This window comes from Antennarius striatus, chromosome 22, assembly GCF_040054535.1.
Source record: "Antennarius striatus isolate MH-2024 chromosome 22, ASM4005453v1, whole genome shotgun sequence".
NCBI lineage: Eukaryota > Metazoa > Chordata > Actinopteri > Lophiiformes > Antennariidae > Antennarius > Antennarius striatus.
Window position 1 is genome coordinate 12,097,886 of NC_090797.1, and position 15,108 is coordinate 12,112,993.

General features: G+C 47.2%; 39 non-coding genes across 39 annotated transcripts; all 39 read right to left on the reverse strand.

Annotated features, from left to right (window-relative positions):
* Positions 1-1,079: 1,079 nt before the first annotated feature.
* On the reverse strand, positions 1,080-1,152 carry trnak-uuu (transfer RNA lysine (anticodon UUU)). The gene has a single exon. It is a non-coding gene; the product is annotated as a tRNA-Lys (tRNA).
* A 198-nt stretch (positions 1,153-1,350) lies between these two features.
* On the reverse strand, positions 1,351-1,423 carry trnak-cuu (transfer RNA lysine (anticodon CUU)). The gene has a single exon. It is a non-coding gene; the product is annotated as a tRNA-Lys (tRNA).
* A 472-nt stretch (positions 1,424-1,895) lies between these two features.
* trnak-uuu (transfer RNA lysine (anticodon UUU)) lies at positions 1,896-1,968 on the reverse strand. The gene has a single exon. It is a non-coding gene; the product is annotated as a tRNA-Lys (tRNA).
* Positions 1,969-2,166: 198 nt separating this feature from the next.
* trnak-cuu (transfer RNA lysine (anticodon CUU)) lies at positions 2,167-2,239 on the reverse strand. The gene has a single exon. It is a non-coding gene; the product is annotated as a tRNA-Lys (tRNA).
* Positions 2,240-2,438: 199 nt separating this feature from the next.
* trnak-uuu (transfer RNA lysine (anticodon UUU)) lies at positions 2,439-2,511 on the reverse strand. The gene has a single exon. It is a non-coding gene; the product is annotated as a tRNA-Lys (tRNA).
* Positions 2,512-2,983: 472 nt separating this feature from the next.
* On the reverse strand, positions 2,984-3,056 carry trnak-uuu (transfer RNA lysine (anticodon UUU)). The gene has a single exon. It is a non-coding gene; the product is annotated as a tRNA-Lys (tRNA).
* A 472-nt stretch (positions 3,057-3,528) lies between these two features.
* On the reverse strand, positions 3,529-3,601 carry trnak-uuu (transfer RNA lysine (anticodon UUU)). The gene has a single exon. It is a non-coding gene; the product is annotated as a tRNA-Lys (tRNA).
* A 470-nt stretch (positions 3,602-4,071) lies between these two features.
* Positions 4,072-4,144, reverse strand: trnak-uuu (transfer RNA lysine (anticodon UUU)). The gene has a single exon. It is a non-coding gene; the product is annotated as a tRNA-Lys (tRNA).
* A 198-nt stretch (positions 4,145-4,342) lies between these two features.
* Positions 4,343-4,415, reverse strand: trnak-cuu (transfer RNA lysine (anticodon CUU)). The gene has a single exon. It is a non-coding gene; the product is annotated as a tRNA-Lys (tRNA).
* Positions 4,416-4,614: 199 nt separating this feature from the next.
* trnak-uuu (transfer RNA lysine (anticodon UUU)) lies at positions 4,615-4,687 on the reverse strand. The gene has a single exon. It is a non-coding gene; the product is annotated as a tRNA-Lys (tRNA).
* A 114-nt stretch (positions 4,688-4,801) lies between these two features.
* On the reverse strand, positions 4,802-4,873 carry trnam-cau (transfer RNA methionine (anticodon CAU)). The gene has a single exon. It is a non-coding gene; the product is annotated as a tRNA-Met (tRNA).
* A 286-nt stretch (positions 4,874-5,159) lies between these two features.
* Positions 5,160-5,232, reverse strand: trnak-uuu (transfer RNA lysine (anticodon UUU)). The gene has a single exon. It is a non-coding gene; the product is annotated as a tRNA-Lys (tRNA).
* Positions 5,233-5,346: 114 nt separating this feature from the next.
* On the reverse strand, positions 5,347-5,418 carry trnam-cau (transfer RNA methionine (anticodon CAU)). The gene has a single exon. It is a non-coding gene; the product is annotated as a tRNA-Met (tRNA).
* Positions 5,419-5,750: 332 nt separating this feature from the next.
* On the reverse strand, positions 5,751-5,822 carry trnam-cau (transfer RNA methionine (anticodon CAU)). Its single transcript has one exon. It is a non-coding gene; the product is annotated as a tRNA-Met (tRNA).
* Positions 5,823-6,108: 286 nt separating this feature from the next.
* trnak-uuu (transfer RNA lysine (anticodon UUU)) lies at positions 6,109-6,181 on the reverse strand. Its single transcript has one exon. It is a non-coding gene; the product is annotated as a tRNA-Lys (tRNA).
* Positions 6,182-6,651: 470 nt separating this feature from the next.
* trnak-uuu (transfer RNA lysine (anticodon UUU)) lies at positions 6,652-6,724 on the reverse strand. The gene has a single exon. It is a non-coding gene; the product is annotated as a tRNA-Lys (tRNA).
* Positions 6,725-7,196: 472 nt separating this feature from the next.
* On the reverse strand, positions 7,197-7,269 carry trnak-uuu (transfer RNA lysine (anticodon UUU)). Its single transcript has one exon. It is a non-coding gene; the product is annotated as a tRNA-Lys (tRNA).
* A 198-nt stretch (positions 7,270-7,467) lies between these two features.
* On the reverse strand, positions 7,468-7,540 carry trnak-cuu (transfer RNA lysine (anticodon CUU)). The gene has a single exon. It is a non-coding gene; the product is annotated as a tRNA-Lys (tRNA).
* Positions 7,541-7,739: 199 nt separating this feature from the next.
* On the reverse strand, positions 7,740-7,812 carry trnak-uuu (transfer RNA lysine (anticodon UUU)). The gene has a single exon. It is a non-coding gene; the product is annotated as a tRNA-Lys (tRNA).
* A 114-nt stretch (positions 7,813-7,926) lies between these two features.
* On the reverse strand, positions 7,927-7,998 carry trnam-cau (transfer RNA methionine (anticodon CAU)). Its single transcript has one exon. It is a non-coding gene; the product is annotated as a tRNA-Met (tRNA).
* A 12-nt stretch (positions 7,999-8,010) lies between these two features.
* On the reverse strand, positions 8,011-8,083 carry trnak-cuu (transfer RNA lysine (anticodon CUU)). Its single transcript has one exon. It is a non-coding gene; the product is annotated as a tRNA-Lys (tRNA).
* Positions 8,084-8,282: 199 nt separating this feature from the next.
* On the reverse strand, positions 8,283-8,355 carry trnak-uuu (transfer RNA lysine (anticodon UUU)). The gene has a single exon. It is a non-coding gene; the product is annotated as a tRNA-Lys (tRNA).
* A 114-nt stretch (positions 8,356-8,469) lies between these two features.
* Positions 8,470-8,541, reverse strand: trnam-cau (transfer RNA methionine (anticodon CAU)). The gene has a single exon. It is a non-coding gene; the product is annotated as a tRNA-Met (tRNA).
* Positions 8,542-8,553: 12 nt separating this feature from the next.
* On the reverse strand, positions 8,554-8,626 carry trnak-cuu (transfer RNA lysine (anticodon CUU)). The gene has a single exon. It is a non-coding gene; the product is annotated as a tRNA-Lys (tRNA).
* A 472-nt stretch (positions 8,627-9,098) lies between these two features.
* trnak-uuu (transfer RNA lysine (anticodon UUU)) lies at positions 9,099-9,171 on the reverse strand. The gene has a single exon. It is a non-coding gene; the product is annotated as a tRNA-Lys (tRNA).
* Positions 9,172-9,641: 470 nt separating this feature from the next.
* On the reverse strand, positions 9,642-9,714 carry trnak-uuu (transfer RNA lysine (anticodon UUU)). The gene has a single exon. It is a non-coding gene; the product is annotated as a tRNA-Lys (tRNA).
* A 198-nt stretch (positions 9,715-9,912) lies between these two features.
* On the reverse strand, positions 9,913-9,985 carry trnak-cuu (transfer RNA lysine (anticodon CUU)). Its single transcript has one exon. It is a non-coding gene; the product is annotated as a tRNA-Lys (tRNA).
* A 199-nt stretch (positions 9,986-10,184) lies between these two features.
* Positions 10,185-10,257, reverse strand: trnak-uuu (transfer RNA lysine (anticodon UUU)). Its single transcript has one exon. It is a non-coding gene; the product is annotated as a tRNA-Lys (tRNA).
* A 114-nt stretch (positions 10,258-10,371) lies between these two features.
* trnam-cau (transfer RNA methionine (anticodon CAU)) lies at positions 10,372-10,443 on the reverse strand. The gene has a single exon. It is a non-coding gene; the product is annotated as a tRNA-Met (tRNA).
* A 286-nt stretch (positions 10,444-10,729) lies between these two features.
* trnak-uuu (transfer RNA lysine (anticodon UUU)) lies at positions 10,730-10,802 on the reverse strand. Its single transcript has one exon. It is a non-coding gene; the product is annotated as a tRNA-Lys (tRNA).
* A 470-nt stretch (positions 10,803-11,272) lies between these two features.
* On the reverse strand, positions 11,273-11,345 carry trnak-uuu (transfer RNA lysine (anticodon UUU)). The gene has a single exon. It is a non-coding gene; the product is annotated as a tRNA-Lys (tRNA).
* A 743-nt stretch (positions 11,346-12,088) lies between these two features.
* On the reverse strand, positions 12,089-12,161 carry trnak-uuu (transfer RNA lysine (anticodon UUU)). The gene has a single exon. It is a non-coding gene; the product is annotated as a tRNA-Lys (tRNA).
* Positions 12,162-12,361: 200 nt separating this feature from the next.
* On the reverse strand, positions 12,362-12,434 carry trnak-uuu (transfer RNA lysine (anticodon UUU)). The gene has a single exon. It is a non-coding gene; the product is annotated as a tRNA-Lys (tRNA).
* A 200-nt stretch (positions 12,435-12,634) lies between these two features.
* Positions 12,635-12,707, reverse strand: trnak-uuu (transfer RNA lysine (anticodon UUU)). Its single transcript has one exon. It is a non-coding gene; the product is annotated as a tRNA-Lys (tRNA).
* Positions 12,708-12,821: 114 nt separating this feature from the next.
* trnam-cau (transfer RNA methionine (anticodon CAU)) lies at positions 12,822-12,893 on the reverse strand. Its single transcript has one exon. It is a non-coding gene; the product is annotated as a tRNA-Met (tRNA).
* Positions 12,894-13,178: 285 nt separating this feature from the next.
* Positions 13,179-13,251, reverse strand: trnak-uuu (transfer RNA lysine (anticodon UUU)). The gene has a single exon. It is a non-coding gene; the product is annotated as a tRNA-Lys (tRNA).
* A 470-nt stretch (positions 13,252-13,721) lies between these two features.
* On the reverse strand, positions 13,722-13,794 carry trnak-uuu (transfer RNA lysine (anticodon UUU)). Its single transcript has one exon. It is a non-coding gene; the product is annotated as a tRNA-Lys (tRNA).
* Positions 13,795-14,539: 745 nt separating this feature from the next.
* trnak-uuu (transfer RNA lysine (anticodon UUU)) lies at positions 14,540-14,612 on the reverse strand. Its single transcript has one exon. It is a non-coding gene; the product is annotated as a tRNA-Lys (tRNA).
* Positions 14,613-14,810: 198 nt separating this feature from the next.
* On the reverse strand, positions 14,811-14,883 carry trnak-cuu (transfer RNA lysine (anticodon CUU)). Its single transcript has one exon. It is a non-coding gene; the product is annotated as a tRNA-Lys (tRNA).
* Positions 14,884-15,108: the final 225 nt, after the last annotated feature.

Below are 15,108 nucleotides of genomic sequence, written 5' to 3' on the forward strand. Positions count from 1 at the left end.
CTTTCTTTCTGTTACGATACCAGACTTAATCATCCGGAATCTGCATGGTGAATGATATGGGGAACGAAAAGAGTTTTTCTCTTCTTTATTGAACCAGAGCCTGGTACGTTCACCTGATGGCACATTACGCATGACACACGCAGCAGAACAAGAGCATTATATTTACAGGAAACCACTTCCGGGTACAACAGGAAGTCATGAAATAAGAGCGTCAAAGGAACTAACAGACTTTGTTTCTCGTGTCTGCTTCTTTCTTTTGCATTTCGTGGAAATGTTTCATTACTACACAATTTGATATATAAATGACAATATGAAATAACATATAATACGCGGAAAAAACGGCAGAAAATAGACTGACCTAAAGTATTAGCAGAGGATGGTTTCAATCCATCAACCTCACGGTTATGGGCCCAGCACACTTCCGCGGCACTACTCTGCTTATGACCTCATGCGACCAACATGGCCCTTGAACCCACGACCCTGAAATTAAAAGTCATATTCTCTACCGACTGAGCTAGCCGGGCTGTTCTATTAAATAATTCCACTTCCGTCCACCAACCTAAAATATTATCAAGGACGAGGTTTAAAATATTGTCAGAGGATTGACCTAAAGTATTAGCAGAGTATGGTTTCCATCCATCGATCTCTAGGTTAAGGGCACAGCATGCTACTGCTAAGCCACTCTGCTTATGACCTCCTGTGACCAACGTGGGTCTCAAACCCACGACCCTGAGATTAAAAGTCTCATGCTATACCGAATGAGCTAGCCGGGCTGTTCTATTAAATAATTCCACTTCGGTCCACCAACCAACTTCACAGCAGATGCGGGCTCATCGTTTTTCCCTCAGAAAAAACCTAAAATATTGTCAGAAGTTTGACCTATAGTATTAGCGTAGTTTCGACTGATTCGGACTCATCGCTTTTCCCCGAGACAAAACCTAAAATATTTTCAAGGACGAGATTTAAAGTATTGTGAGAGGCTTGACCTAAAGTATTAGCAGAGGATGGTTTTGATCCATCGACTTCTGGGTTATGAGCCCAGCATGCTTCTGCTGCGCCACACTGCTTATTACTTCCTGCACCCAACGTGGGGCTCGAACCCACGACCCTGAGATTAAAAGTCTGATGCTCTACCAACTGAGCTAGCTGGGCTCTTCTTGTATGTAGTTCCAGTTCCCTTCACCAACCAACGTCACATCAAGTATACGTTAATCTCTGTTCCCGTGAAAAAACCTAAAATATTATCAGACGCTTAACCTAAACTATTAGCAGAGGATGGTTTCGATCCATCGACCTCTGGGTTATGGGCCCAGCACTCTCCCGCTGCGCCACTCTGCTTATGACCACCTGCGCCCAACGTGGGGCTCGAACCCACGACCCTGAGATTAAGAGTCTCATGCTCTACCGACTGAGCTAGCCGGGCTGTACTTGTAAGTAATTCCAGTTCCTTCATCCAACCAACGTCACATCAAGTATACGTTAATCTCTGTTCCCATGAAAAGACTTAAAATATTATCAGACGCTTAACCTAAACTACTAGCAATGGATGGTTTCTATCCATCGACCTCTGGGTTATGGGGCCAGCATGCTTCCGCTGTGCCACTCTGCTTGTGACCTCCTGCGCCCAACGTGGGGCTTGAACCCATGATGCTTAGATTAAGAGTCTCATGCTCTACCGACTGAGCAAGCTTGGCTCTTTTTGTAAGTAATTCCAGTTCCTTCCACCAACCAAGCTTAACAGCAAGTACCCATTAATCTCTCTACCCCTTGAAAAGACCTAAAAATATTATCAGCGGATTGTCCTTAAGTATTAGCAGAGGATAGTTTTGATCCATTGACCTCTGGGTTATGGGACCAGCACTCTTCCGCTGCGCCACTCTGCTTATTTTGTCCTGCACCCAACGTGGGTCTCGAACCCACGACCCTGAGATTAAAAGTCTCATGCTCTACCGACTGAGCTAGCTGGGCCTTTCTTGTTAGTAATTCCAGTTCCTTCCACCAACCAACGTCACATCAAGTATACGTTAATCTCTGTACCCATGAAAACACCTCAAATATTATCAGAGGCTTCACCTAAACTGTTAGCAGAGGATGGTTTCTATCCATCGACCTCTGGGTTATGGGCCCAGCACGCTTCCGCTGCGCCACTCTGCTTATGACCTCCTGCGCCCAACGTGGGGCTCGAACCCACGACCCTGAGATTAAGAGTCTCATGCTCTACCGACTGAGCTAGCCAGGCTGTTCTATTAGATCATTCCACTTCCGTCCACCAACCAATTTCACAGCAAATACAGTCTCTTCGTTTCTCCCCAAGACATGACCTAAAATATTGTCAGAGGTTTGACCTAAAGTATTAGCAGAGGATGGTTTTGATCCATTGACCTCTAGGTTATTGGACCAGCACTCTTCTGCTGTGCCACTCTGCTTATTTTCTCATGCACCCAACGTGGGGCTCGAACCCACGACCCTGAGATTAAAAGTCTCATGCTCTACCGACTGAGCTAGCTGGGCTCTTCTTGTAAGTAATTCCAGTTCCCTTCACCAACCAACGTCACATCAAGTATACGTTAATCTCTGTTCCCATGAAAAAACCTAAAATATTATCAGACGCTTAACCTAAACTATTAGCAGAGGATGGTTTCTATCCATCGACCTCTGGGTTATGGGCCCAGTATGCTTCCGCTGTGCCACCTTGCTTGTGACCTCCTGTGCCCAACGTGGGGCTTGAACCCACCACGCTTAGATTAAGAGTCTCATGGTCTACCGACTGAGCTAGCTTGGCTCTTTTTGTAAGTAATTCCAGTTCCTTCCACCAACCAAACTTAACAGCAAGTACCCATTAATCTCTCTACCCCTTGAAAAGACCTAAAAATATTATCAGCGGATTGTCCTTAAGTATTAGCAGAGGATAGTTTTGATCCATTGACCTCTGGGTTATGGGACCAGCACTCTTCCGCTGCGCCACTCTGCTTATTTTGTCCTGCACCCAATGTGGGGCTCGAACCCACGACCCTGAGATTAAAAGTCTCATGCTCTACCAACTGAGCTAGCTGGGCTCTTCTTGTTAGTAATTCCAGTTCCTTCCACCAACCAATGTCACATCAAGTATACGTTAATCTCTGTTCCCATGAAAAGACCTAAAATATTATCAGAGGCTTCACCTAAACTGTTAGCAGAGGATGGTTTCGAGCCATCGACCTCTGGGTTATGGGCCCAGCACGCTTCCGCTGCGCCACTCTGCTTATGACCTCCTGCGCCCAACGTGGAGCTCGAACCCACGACCCTGAGATGAAGAGTCTCATGCTCTACCGACTGAGCTAGCCGGGCTGTACTTGTAAGTAATTCCAGTTCCTTCCACCAACCAAGCTTAACAGCAAGTACCCATTAATCTCTCTACCCCTTGAAAAGACCTAAAAATATTATCAGCGGATTGTCCTTAAGTATTAGCAGAGGATAGTTTCGATCCATTGACCTCTGGGTTATGGGACCAGCACTCTTCCGCTGCGCCACTCTGCTTATTTTGTCCTGCACCCAACGTGGGGCTCGAACCCACGACCCTGAGATTAAAAGTCTCATGCTCTACCAACTGAGCTAGCTGGGCTCTTCTTGTTAGTAATTCCAGTTCCTTCCACCAACCAACGTCACATCAAGTATACGTTAATCTCTGTTCCCATGAAAAGACCTAAAATATTATCAGAGGCTTCACCTAAACTGTTAGCAGAGGATGGTTTCGATCCATCGACCTCTGGGTTATGGGCCCAGCACGCTTCCGCTGTGCCACTCTGCTTATGACCTCCTGTGCCCAACGTGGAGCTTGAACCCACGACCCTGAGATGAAGAGTCTCATGCTCTACCGACTGAGCTAGCCAGGCTGTTCTATTAAATAATTCCACTTCCGTCCACCAACCAATTTCACAGCAAATACAGTCTCATCGTTTCTCCCCAAGACATGACCTAAAATATTATCAGAGGTTTGACCAGAAGTATTAGCAGAGGATAGTTTTGATCCATTGACCTCTGGGTTGTGGGACCAGCACTCTTCCGCTGCGCCACTCTGCTTATTTTGTCCTGCACCCAACGTGGGGCTCGAACCCACGACCCTGAGATTAAAGGTCTCATGCTCTACCAACTGAGCTAGCTGGGCTCTTCTTGTAAGTAATTCCAGTTCCTTCCACCAACCAACGTCACATCAAGTATACGTTAATCTCTGTTCCCATGAAAAGACCTAAAATATTATCAGAGGCTTCACCTAAACTGTTAGCAGAGGATGGTTTCTATCCATCGACCTCTGGGTTATGGGCCCAGCACGCTTCCGCTGCGCCACTCTGCTTATGACCTCCTGCGCCCAACGTGGGGCTCGAACCCACGACCCTGAGATTAAGAGTCTCATGCTCTACCGACTGAGCTAGCCAGGCTGTTCTATTAGATCATTCCACTTCCGTCCACCAACCAATTTCACAGCAAATACAGTCTCATCGTTTCTCCCCAAGACATGACCTAAAATATTGTCAGAGGTTTGACCTAAAGTATTAGCAGAGGATGGTTTTGATCCATTGACCTCTAGGTTATGGGCCCAGCACTCTTCTGCTGTGCCACTCTGCTTATTTTCTCATGCACCCAACGTGGGGCTTGAACCCACGACCCTGAGATTAAAAGTCTCATGCTCTACCAACTGAGCTAGCTGGGCTCTTCTTGTAAGTAATTCCAGTTCCCTTCACCAACCAACGTCACATCAAGTATACGTTAATCTCTGTTCCCATGAAAAAACCTAAAATATTATCAGACGCTTAACCTAAACTATTAGCAGAGGATGGTTTCGATCCATCGACCTCTGGGTTATGGGCCCAGCACGCTTCCGCTGCGCCACTCTGCTTGTGACCTCCTGCGCCCAACGTGGGGCTTGAACCCATGATGCTTAGATTAAGAGTCTCATGCTCTACCGACTGAGCTAGCTTGGCTCTTTTTGTAAGTAATTCCAGTTCCTTCCACCAACCAAGCTTAACAGCAAGTACCCATTAATCTCTCTACCCCTTGAAAAGACCTAAAAATATTATCAGCGGATTGTCCTTAAGTATTAGCAGAGGATAGTTTCGATCCATTGACCTCTGGGTTATGGGACCAGCACTCTTCTGCTGCGCCACTCTGCTTATTTTGTCCTGCACCCAACGTGGGGCTCGAACCCACGACCCTGAGATTAAAAGTCTCATGCTCTACCAACTGAGCTAGCTGGGCTCTTCTTGTTAGTAATTCCAGTTCCTTCCACCAACCAACGTCACATCAAGTATACGTTAATCTCTGTTCCCATGAAAAGACCTAAAATATTATCAGAGGCTTCACCTAAACTGTTAGCAGAGGATGGTTTCGATCCATCGACCTCTGGGTTATGGGCCCAGCACGCTTCCGCTGCGCCACTCTGCTTATGACCTCCTGCGCCCAATGTGGAGCTCGAACCCACGACCCTGAGATGAAGAGTCTCATGCTCTACCGACTGAGCTAGCCAGGCTGTTCTATTAAATAATTCCACTTCCGTCCACCAACCAATTTCACAGCAAATACAGTCTCATCGTTTCTCCCCAAGACATGACCTAAAATATTATCAGAGGTTTGACCAGAAGTATTAGCTGAGCTAGCCGGGCTGTACTTGTAGGTAATTCCAGTTCCTTCCACCAACCAACGTCACATCAAGTATACGTTAATCTCTGTTCCCATGAAAAAACCTAAAATATTATCAGACGCTTAACCTAAACTATTAGCAGAGGATGGTTTCGATCCATCGACCTCTGGGTTATGGGCCCAGCACGCTTCCGCTGCGCCACTCTGCTTGTGACCTCCTGCGCCCAACGTGGGGCTTGAACCCATGATGCTTAGATTAAGAGTCTCATGCTCTACCGACTGAGCTAGCTTGGCTCTTTTTGTAAGTAATTCCAGTTCCTTCCACCAACCAAGCTTAACAGCAAGTACCCATTAATCTCTCTACCCCTTGAAAAGACCTAAAAATATTATCAGCGGATTGTCCTTAAGTATTAGCAGAGGATAGTTTTGATCCATTGACCTCTGGGTTATGGGACCAGCACTCTTCCGCTGCGCCACTCTGCTTATTTTGTCCTGCACCCAACGTGGGGCTCGAACCCACGACCCTGAGATTAAAAGTCTCATGCTCTACCAACTGAGCTAGCTGGGCTCTTCTTGTTAGTAATTCCAGTTCCTTCCACCAACCAATGTCACATCAAGTATACGTTAATCTCTGTTCCCATGAAAAGACCTAAAATATTATCAGAGGCTTCACCTAAACTGTTAGCAGAGGATGGGTTCTATCCATCGACCTCTGGGTTATGGGCCCAGCACGCTTCCGCTGCGCCACTCTGCTTATGACCTCCTGCGCCCAACGTGGAGCTCGAACCCACGACCCTGAGATGAAGAGTCTCATGCTCTACCGACTGAGCTAGCCAGGCTGTTCTATTAAATAATTCCACTTCCGTCCACCAACCAATTTCACAGCAAATACAGTCTCATCGTTTCTCCCCAAGACATGACCTAAAATATTATCAGAGGTTTGACCAGAAGTATTAGCAGAGGATAGTTTTGATCCATTGACCTCTGGGTTGTGGGACCAGCACTCTTCCGCTGCGCCACTCTGCTTATTTTGTCCTGCACCCAACGTGGGGCTCGAACCCACGACCCTGAGATTAAAAGTCTCATGCTCTACCAACTGAGCTAGCTGGGCTCTTCTTGTAAGTAATTCCAGTTCCTTCCACCAACCAACGTCACATCAAGTATACGTTAATCTCTGTTCCCATGAAAAGACCTAAAATATTATCAGAGGCTTCACCTAAACTGTTAGCAGAGGATGGTTTCTATCCATTGACCTCTGGGTTATGGGCCCAGCACGCTTCCGCTGCGCCACTCTGCTTATGACCTCCTGCGCCCAACGTGGGGCTCGAACCCACGACCCTGAGATTAAGAGTCTCATGCTCTACCGACTGAGCTAGCTTGGCTCTTCTAGTAAGTAATTCCAGTTCCTTCCACCAACCAAACTTAACAGCAAGTACCCATTAATCTCTCTACCCCTTGAAAAGACCTAAAAATATTATCAGCGGATTGTCCTTAAGTATTAGCAGAGGATAGTTTTGATCCATTGACCTCTGGGTTATGGGACCAGCACTCTTCCGCTGCGCCACTCTGCTTATTTTCTCATGCACCCAACGTGGGGCTCGAACCCACGACCCTGAGATTAAAGGTCTCATGCTCTACCAACTGAGCTAGCTGGGCTCTTCTTGTTAGTAATTCCAGTTCCTTCCACCAACCAATGTCACATCAAGTATACGTTAATCTCTGTTCCCATGAAAAGACCTAAAATATTATCAGAGGCTTCACCTAAACTGTTAGCAGAGGATGGTTTCTATCCATCGACCTCTGGGTTATGGGCCCAGCACGCTTCCGCTGCGCCACTCTGCTTATGACCTCCTGCGCCCAACGTGGGGCTCGAACCCACGACCCTGAGATTAAGAGTCTCATGCTCTACCGACTGAGCTAGCCAGGCTGTTCTATTAGATCATTCCACTTCCGTCCACCAACCAATTTCACAGCAAATACAGTCTCATCGTTTCTCCCCAAGACATGACCTAAAATATTGTCAGAGGTTTGACCTAAAGTATTAGCAGAGGATGGTTTTGATCCATTGACCTCTAGGTTATGGGCCCAGCACTCTTCTGCTGTGCCACTCTGCTTATTTTCTCATGCACCCAACGTGGGGCTCGAACCCACGACCCTGAGATTAAAAGTCTCATGCTCTACCAACTGAGCTAGCTGGGCTCTTCTTGTAAGTAATTCCAGTTCCCTTCACCAACCAACGTCACATCAACTATACGTTAATCTCTGTTCCCATGAAAAAACCTAAAATATTATCAGACGCTTAACCTAAACTATTAGCAGAGGATGGTTTCGATCCATCGACCTCTGGGTTATGGGCCCAGCACGCTTCCGCTGCGCCACTCTGCTTATGACCACCTGCGCCCAACGTGGGGCTCGAACCCACGACCCTGAGATTAAGAGTCTCATGCTCTACCGACTGAGCTAGCCAGGCTGTTCTATTAGATCATTCCACTTCCGTCCACCAACCAATTTCACAGTAAATACAGTCTCATCGTTTCTCCCCAAGACATGACCTAAAATATTGTCAGAGGTTTGACCTAAAGTATTAGCAGAGGATGGTTTTGATCCATTGACCTCTAGGTTATGGGCCCAGCACTCTTCTGCTGTGCCACTCTGCTTATTTTCTCATGCACCCAACGTGGGGCTCGAACCCACAACCCTGAGATTAAAAGTCTCATGCTCTACCAACTGAGCTAGCTGGGCTCTTCTTGTAAGTAATTCCAGTTCCCTTCACCAACCAACGTCACATCAAGTATACGTTAATCTCTGTTCCCATGAAAAAACCTAAAATATTATCAGACGCTTAACCTAAACTATTAGCAGAGGATGGTTTCGATCCATCGACCTCTGGGTTATGGGCCCAGCACGCTTCCGCTGCGCCACTCTGCTTATGACCACCTGTGCCCAACGTGGGGCTCGAACCCACGACCCTGAGATTAAGAGTCTCATGCTCTACCGACTGAGCTAGCCGGGCTGTACTTGTAGGTAATTCCAGTTCCTTCCACCAACCAACGTCACATCAAGTATACGTTAATCTCTGTTCCCATGAAAAGACTTAAAATATTATCAGACGCTTAACCTAAACTATTAGCAGAGGATGGTTTCTATCCATCGACCTCTGGGTTATGGGCCCAGTATGCTTCCGCTGTGCCACCTTGCTTGTGACCTCCTGTGCCCAACGTGGGGCTTGAACCCACCACGCTTAGATTAAGAGTCTCATGGTCTACCGACTGAGCTAGCTTGGCTCTTCTAGTAAGTAATTCCAGTTCCTTCCACCAACCAAACTTAACAGCAAGTACCCATTAATCTCTCTACCCCTTGAAAAGACCTAAAAATATTATCAGCGGATTGTCCTTAAGTATTAGCAGAGGATAGTTTTGATCCATTGACCTCTGGGTTATGGGACCAGCACTCTTCCGCTGCGCCACTCTGCTTATTTTTTCCTGCACCCAACGTGGGGCTCGAACCCACGACCCTGAGATTAAAAGTCTCATGCTCTACCAACTGAGCTAGCTGGGCTCTTCTTGTTAGTAATTCCAGTTCCTTCCACCAACCAATGTCACATCAAGTATACGTTAATCTCTGTTCCCATGAAAAGACCTAAAATATTATCAGAGGCTTCACCTAAACTGTTAGCAGAGGATGGTTTCTATCCATCGACCTCTGGGTTATGGGCCCAGCACGCTTCCGCTGCGCCACTCTGCTTATGACCTCCTGCGCCCAACGTGGAGCTCGAACCCACGACCCTGAGATGAAGAGTCTCATGCTCTACCGACTGAGCTAGCCAGGCTGTTCTATTAAATAATTCCACTTCCGTCCACCAACCAATTTCACAGCAAATACAGTCTCATCGTTTCTCCCCAAGACATGACCTAAAATATTATCAGAGGTTTGACCAGAAGTATTAGCAGAGGATAGTTTTGATCCATTGACCTCTGGGTTGTGGGACCAGCACTCTTCCGCTGCGCCACTCTGCTTATTTTGTCCTGCACCCAACGTGGGGCTCGAACCCACGACCCTGAGATTAAAAGTCTCATGCTCTACCAACTGAGCTAGCTGGGCTCTTCTTGTAAGTAATTCCAGTTCCTTCCACCAACCAACGTCACATCAAGTATACGTTAATCTCTGTTCCCATGAAAAGACCTAAAATATTATCAGAGGCTTCACCTAAACTGTTAGCAGAGGATGGTTTCTATCCATCGACCTCTGGGTTATGGGCCCAGCACGCTTCCGCTGCGCCACTCTGCTTATGACCTCCTGCGCCCAACGTGGGGCTCGAACCCACGACCCTGAGATTAAGAGTCTCATGCTCTACCGACTGAGCTAGCCAGGCTGTTCTAGTAGATCATTCCACTTCCGTCCACCAACCAATTTCACAGCAAATACAGTCTTATCGTTTCTCCCCAAGACATGACCTAAAATATTGTCAGAGGTTTGACCTAAAGTATTAGCAGAGGATGGTTTTGATCCATTGAGCTCTAGGTTATGGGCCCAGCACTCTTCTGCTGTGCAACTCTGCTTATTTTCTCATGCACCCAACGTGGGGCTCGAACCCACGACCCTGAGATTAAAAGTCTCATGCTCTACCAACTGAGCTAGCTGGGCTCTTCTTGTAAGTAATTCCAGTTCCCTTCACCAACCAACGTCACATCAAGTATACGTTAATCTCTGTTCCAATGAAAAAACCTAAAATATTATCAGACGCTTAACCTAAACTATTAGCAGAGGATGGTTTCGATCCATCGACCTCTGGGTTATGGGCCCAGCACGCTTCCGCTGCGCCACTCTGCTTATGACCACCTGCGCCCAACGTGGGGCTCGAACCCACGACCCTGAGATTAAGAGTCTCATGCTCTACCAACTGAGCTAGCTTGGCTCTTCTAGTAAGTAATTCCAGTTCCTTCCACCAACCAAACTTAACAGCAAGTACCCATTAATCTCTCTACCCCTTGAAAAGACCTAAAACTATTATCAGCGGATTGTCCTTAAGTATTAGCAGAGGATAGTTTCGATCCATTGACCTCTGGGTTATGGGACCAGCACTCTTCCGCTGCGCCACTCTGCTTATTTTTTCCTGCACCCAACGTGGGGCTCGAACCCACGACCCTGAGATTAAAAGTCTCATGCTCTACCAACTGAGCTAGCTGGGCTCTTCTTGTTAGTAATTCCAGTTCCTTCCACCAACCAATGTCACATCAAGTATACGTTAATCTCTGTTCCCATGAAAAGACCTAAAATATTCTCAGAGGCTTCACCTAAACTGTTAGCAGAGGATGGTTTCTATCCATCGACCTCTGGGTTATGGGCCCAGCACGCTTCCGCTGCGCCACTCTGCTTATGACCTCCTGCGCCCAACGTGGAGCTCGAACCCACGACCCTGAGATGAAGAGTCTCATGCTCTACCGACTGAGCTAGCCAGGCTGTTCTATTAAATAATTCCACTTCCGTCCACCAACCAATTTCACAGCAAATACAGTCTCATCGTTTCTCCCCAAGACATGACCTAAAATATTATCAGAGGTTTGACCAGAAGTATTAGCAGAGGATAGTTTTTATCCATTGACCTCTGGGTTGTGGGACCAGCACTCTTCTGCTGCGCCACTCTGCTTATTTTGTCCTGCACCCAACGTGGGGCTCGAACCCACGACCCTGAGATTAAAAGTCTCATGCTCTACCAACTGAGCTAGCTGGGCTCTTCTTGTAAGTAATTCCAGTTCCTTCCACCAACCAACGTCACATCAAGTATACGCTAATCTCTGTTCCCATGAAAAGACCTAAAATATTATCAGAGGCTTCACCTAAACTGTTAGCAGAGGATGGTTTCTATCCATCGACCTCTGGGTTATGGGCCCAGCACGCTTCCGCTGCGCCACTCTGCTTATGACCTCCTGCGCCCAACGTGGGGCTCGAACCCACGACCCTGAGATTAAGAGTCTCATGCTCTATCAACTGAGCTAGCTGGGCTCTTCTTGTTAGTAATTCCAGTTCCCTTCACCAACCAACGTCACATCAAGTATACGTTAATCTCTGTTCCCATGAAAAAACCTAAAATATTATCAGACGCTTAACCTAAACTATTAGCAGAGGATTGTTTCTATCCATCGACCTCTGGGTTATGGGCCCAGTATGCTTCTGCTGTGCCACCTTGCTTGTGACCTCCTGTGCCCAACGTGGGGCTTGAACCCACCACGCTTAGATTAAGAGTCTCATGCTCTACCAACTGAGCTAGCTTGGCTCTTCTAGTAAGTAATTCCAGTTCCTTCCACCAACCAAACTTAACAGCAAGTATCCATTAATCTCTCTACCCCTTGAAAAGACCTAAAAATATTATCAGTGGATTGTCCTTAAGTATTAGCAGAGGATAGTTTTGATCCATTGACCTCTGGGTTATGGGACTAGCACTCTTCTGCTGCGCCACTCTGCTTATTTTGTGCTGCACCCAACGTGGGGCTTGAACCCATGACCCTGAGATTAAAAGTCTCATGCTCTACCAACTGAGCTAGCCAGGCTCTTCTTGTAAGTAATTCCAGTTCCTTCCACCAACCAACGTCACAGCAAGTACCCATTAATCTCTCTACCCCTTGAAAAGACCTAAAAATATTATCAGCGGATTGTCCTAAGGTATTAGCAGAGGATGGTTTTGATCCATTGACCTCTGGGTTATGGCCCCAGCACTCTTCTGCTGCGCCACTCTGCTTATTTTGTCCTGTACCCAACATGGGGCTCGAACCCACGACCCTGAGATTAAAAGTCTCATGCTCTACCCACTGAGCTAGCCAGGCTCTTCTTGTAAGTAATTCCAGTTCCTTCCACCAACCAACGTCACAGCAAGTACCCATTAATCTCTCTACCCCTTGAAAAGACCTAAAAATATTATCAGCGGATTGTCCTAAGGTATTAGCAGAGGATGGTTTTGATCCATTGACCTCTGGGTTATGGCCCCAGCACTCTTCTGCTGCGCCACTCTGCTTATTTTGTCCTGCACCCAACGTGGGGCTCGAACCCACGACCCTCAGATTAAAAGTCTCATGCTCTACCAACTGAGCTAGCTGGGCTCTTCTTGTAAGTAATTCCAGTTCCTTCCACCAACCAACGTCACATCAAGTATACGTTAATCTCTGTTCCCATGAAAAGACCTAAAATATTCTCAGAGGCTTCACCTAAACTGTTAGCAGAGGATGGTTTCGATCCATCGACCTCTGGGTTATGGGCCCAGCACGCTTCCGCTGCGCCACTCTGCTTATGACCTCCTGTGCCCAACGTGGAGCTCGAACCCATGACCCTGAGATTAAGAGTCTCATGCTCTACGGACTGAGCTAGCCAGGCTGTTCTATTAAATAATTCCACATCCGTCCACCAACCAATTTCACAGCAAATACAGTCTCATCGTTTCTCCCCAAGACATGACCTAAAATATTGTCAGAGGTTTGACCCCAAAGTATTAGCAGTGGATGGTTTTGATCCATCGACCTCTAGGTTATGGGCCCAGCACTCTTCTGCTGCGCCACTCTGCCTATTTTCTCATGCACCCAACGTGGGGCTTGAACCCACGACCCTGAGATTAAAAGTCTCATGCTCTACCAACTGAGCTAGCTGGGCTCTTCTTGTATGTAGTTCCAGTTCCCTTCACCAACCAACGTCACATCAAGTATACGTTAATCTCTTCCCATGAAAAAACCTGAAATATTATCAGACGCTTAACCTAAACTATTAGCAGAGGATGGTTTCTATCCATCGACCTCTGGGTTATGGGCCCAGCATGCTTCCGCTGCGCCACTCTGCTTGTGACCTCCTGTGCCCAACGTGGGGCTTGAACCCATGACGCTTAGATTAAGAGTCTCATGCTCTACTGACTGAGCTAGCTTGGCTCTTCTTGTAAGTAATTCCAGTTCCTTCCACCAACCAAACTCAACAGCAAGTACCCATTAATCCCTCTACCCCTTGAAAAGACCTAAAAATATTATCAGCGGATTGTCCTTAAGTATTAGCAGAGGATAGTTTCGATCCATCGACCTCTGGGTTATGGGACCAGCACTCTCCTGCTGCGCCACTCTGCTTATTTTGTCCTGCACCCAACGTGGGGCTTGAACCCACGACCCTGAGAATAAAAGTCTCATGCTCTACCAACTGAGCTTGCCGGGCTCTTCTTGTAAGTAATTCCAGTTCCTTCCACCAACCAACGTCACAGCAAGTACCCATTAATCTCTCTACCCCTTGAAAAGACCTAAAAATATTATCAGCGGATTGTCCTAAGGTATTAGCAGAGGACGGTTTTGATCCATCGACCTCTGGGTTATGGGCCCAGCACTCTTCTGCTGCGCCACTCTGCTTATTTTGTCCTGCACCCAACGTGGGGCTCGAGCCCACGACCCTGAGATTAAGGGTCTCATGCTCTACCCACTGAGCTAGCCGGGCTCTTCTTGTAAGTAATTCCAGTTCCTTCCACCAACCAACATCACAGCAAGTACCCATTAATCTCTCTACCCCTTGAAAAGACCTAAAAATATTATCAGCGGATTGTCCTAAAGTATTAGCAGTGGATGGTTTTGATCCATCGACCTCTGGGTTATGGGACCAGCACTCTTCCGCTGCGCCACTCTGCTTATTTTGTCCTGCACCCAACGTGGGTCTTGAACCCACGACGCTGAGATTAAGAGTCTCACGCTCTACCGACTGAGCTAGCCAGGCTGTTCTATTAAATAATTCCAGTTCCGTCCACCAACCAATTTCACAGCAAATACAGTCTCATCGTTTCTCCCCAAGACATGACCTAAAATATTGTCAGAGGTTTGACCTAAGGTATTAGCAGAGGATGGTTTTGATCCATTGACCTCTAGGTTATGGGCCCAGCACTCTTCTGCTGTGCCACTCTGCTTATTTTCTCATGCACCCAACTTGGGGCTCGAACCCACGACCCTGAGATTAAAAGTCTCATGCTCTACCAACTGAGCTAGCTGGGCTCTTCTTGTATGCAGTTCCGGTTCCCTTCACCAACCAACGTCACATCAAGTATACGTTAATCTCTGTTCCCATGAAAAAACCTAAAATATTATCAGATGCTTAACCTAAACTATTAGCAGAGGATGGTTTCGATCCATTGACCTCTGGGTTATGGGCCCAGCACGCTTCCGCTGCGCCACTCTGCGTATGGCCACCTGCGTCCAACGTGGGGCTCGAACCCACGACCCTGAGATTAAGAGTCTCATGCTCTACCGACTGAGCTAGCCGGGCTGTACTTGTAAGTAATTCCAGTTCCTTCCACCAACCAACGTCAAATCAAGTATACATTAATCTCTGTTCCCATGAAAAGACTTAAAATATTATCAGACGCTTAACCTAAACTATTAGCAGAGGATGGTTTCTATCCATTGTCCTCTGGGTTATGGGCCCAGCATGCTTCCGCTGTGCCACTCTGCTTGTGACCTCCTGCGCCCAACGTGGGGCTTGAACCCACCA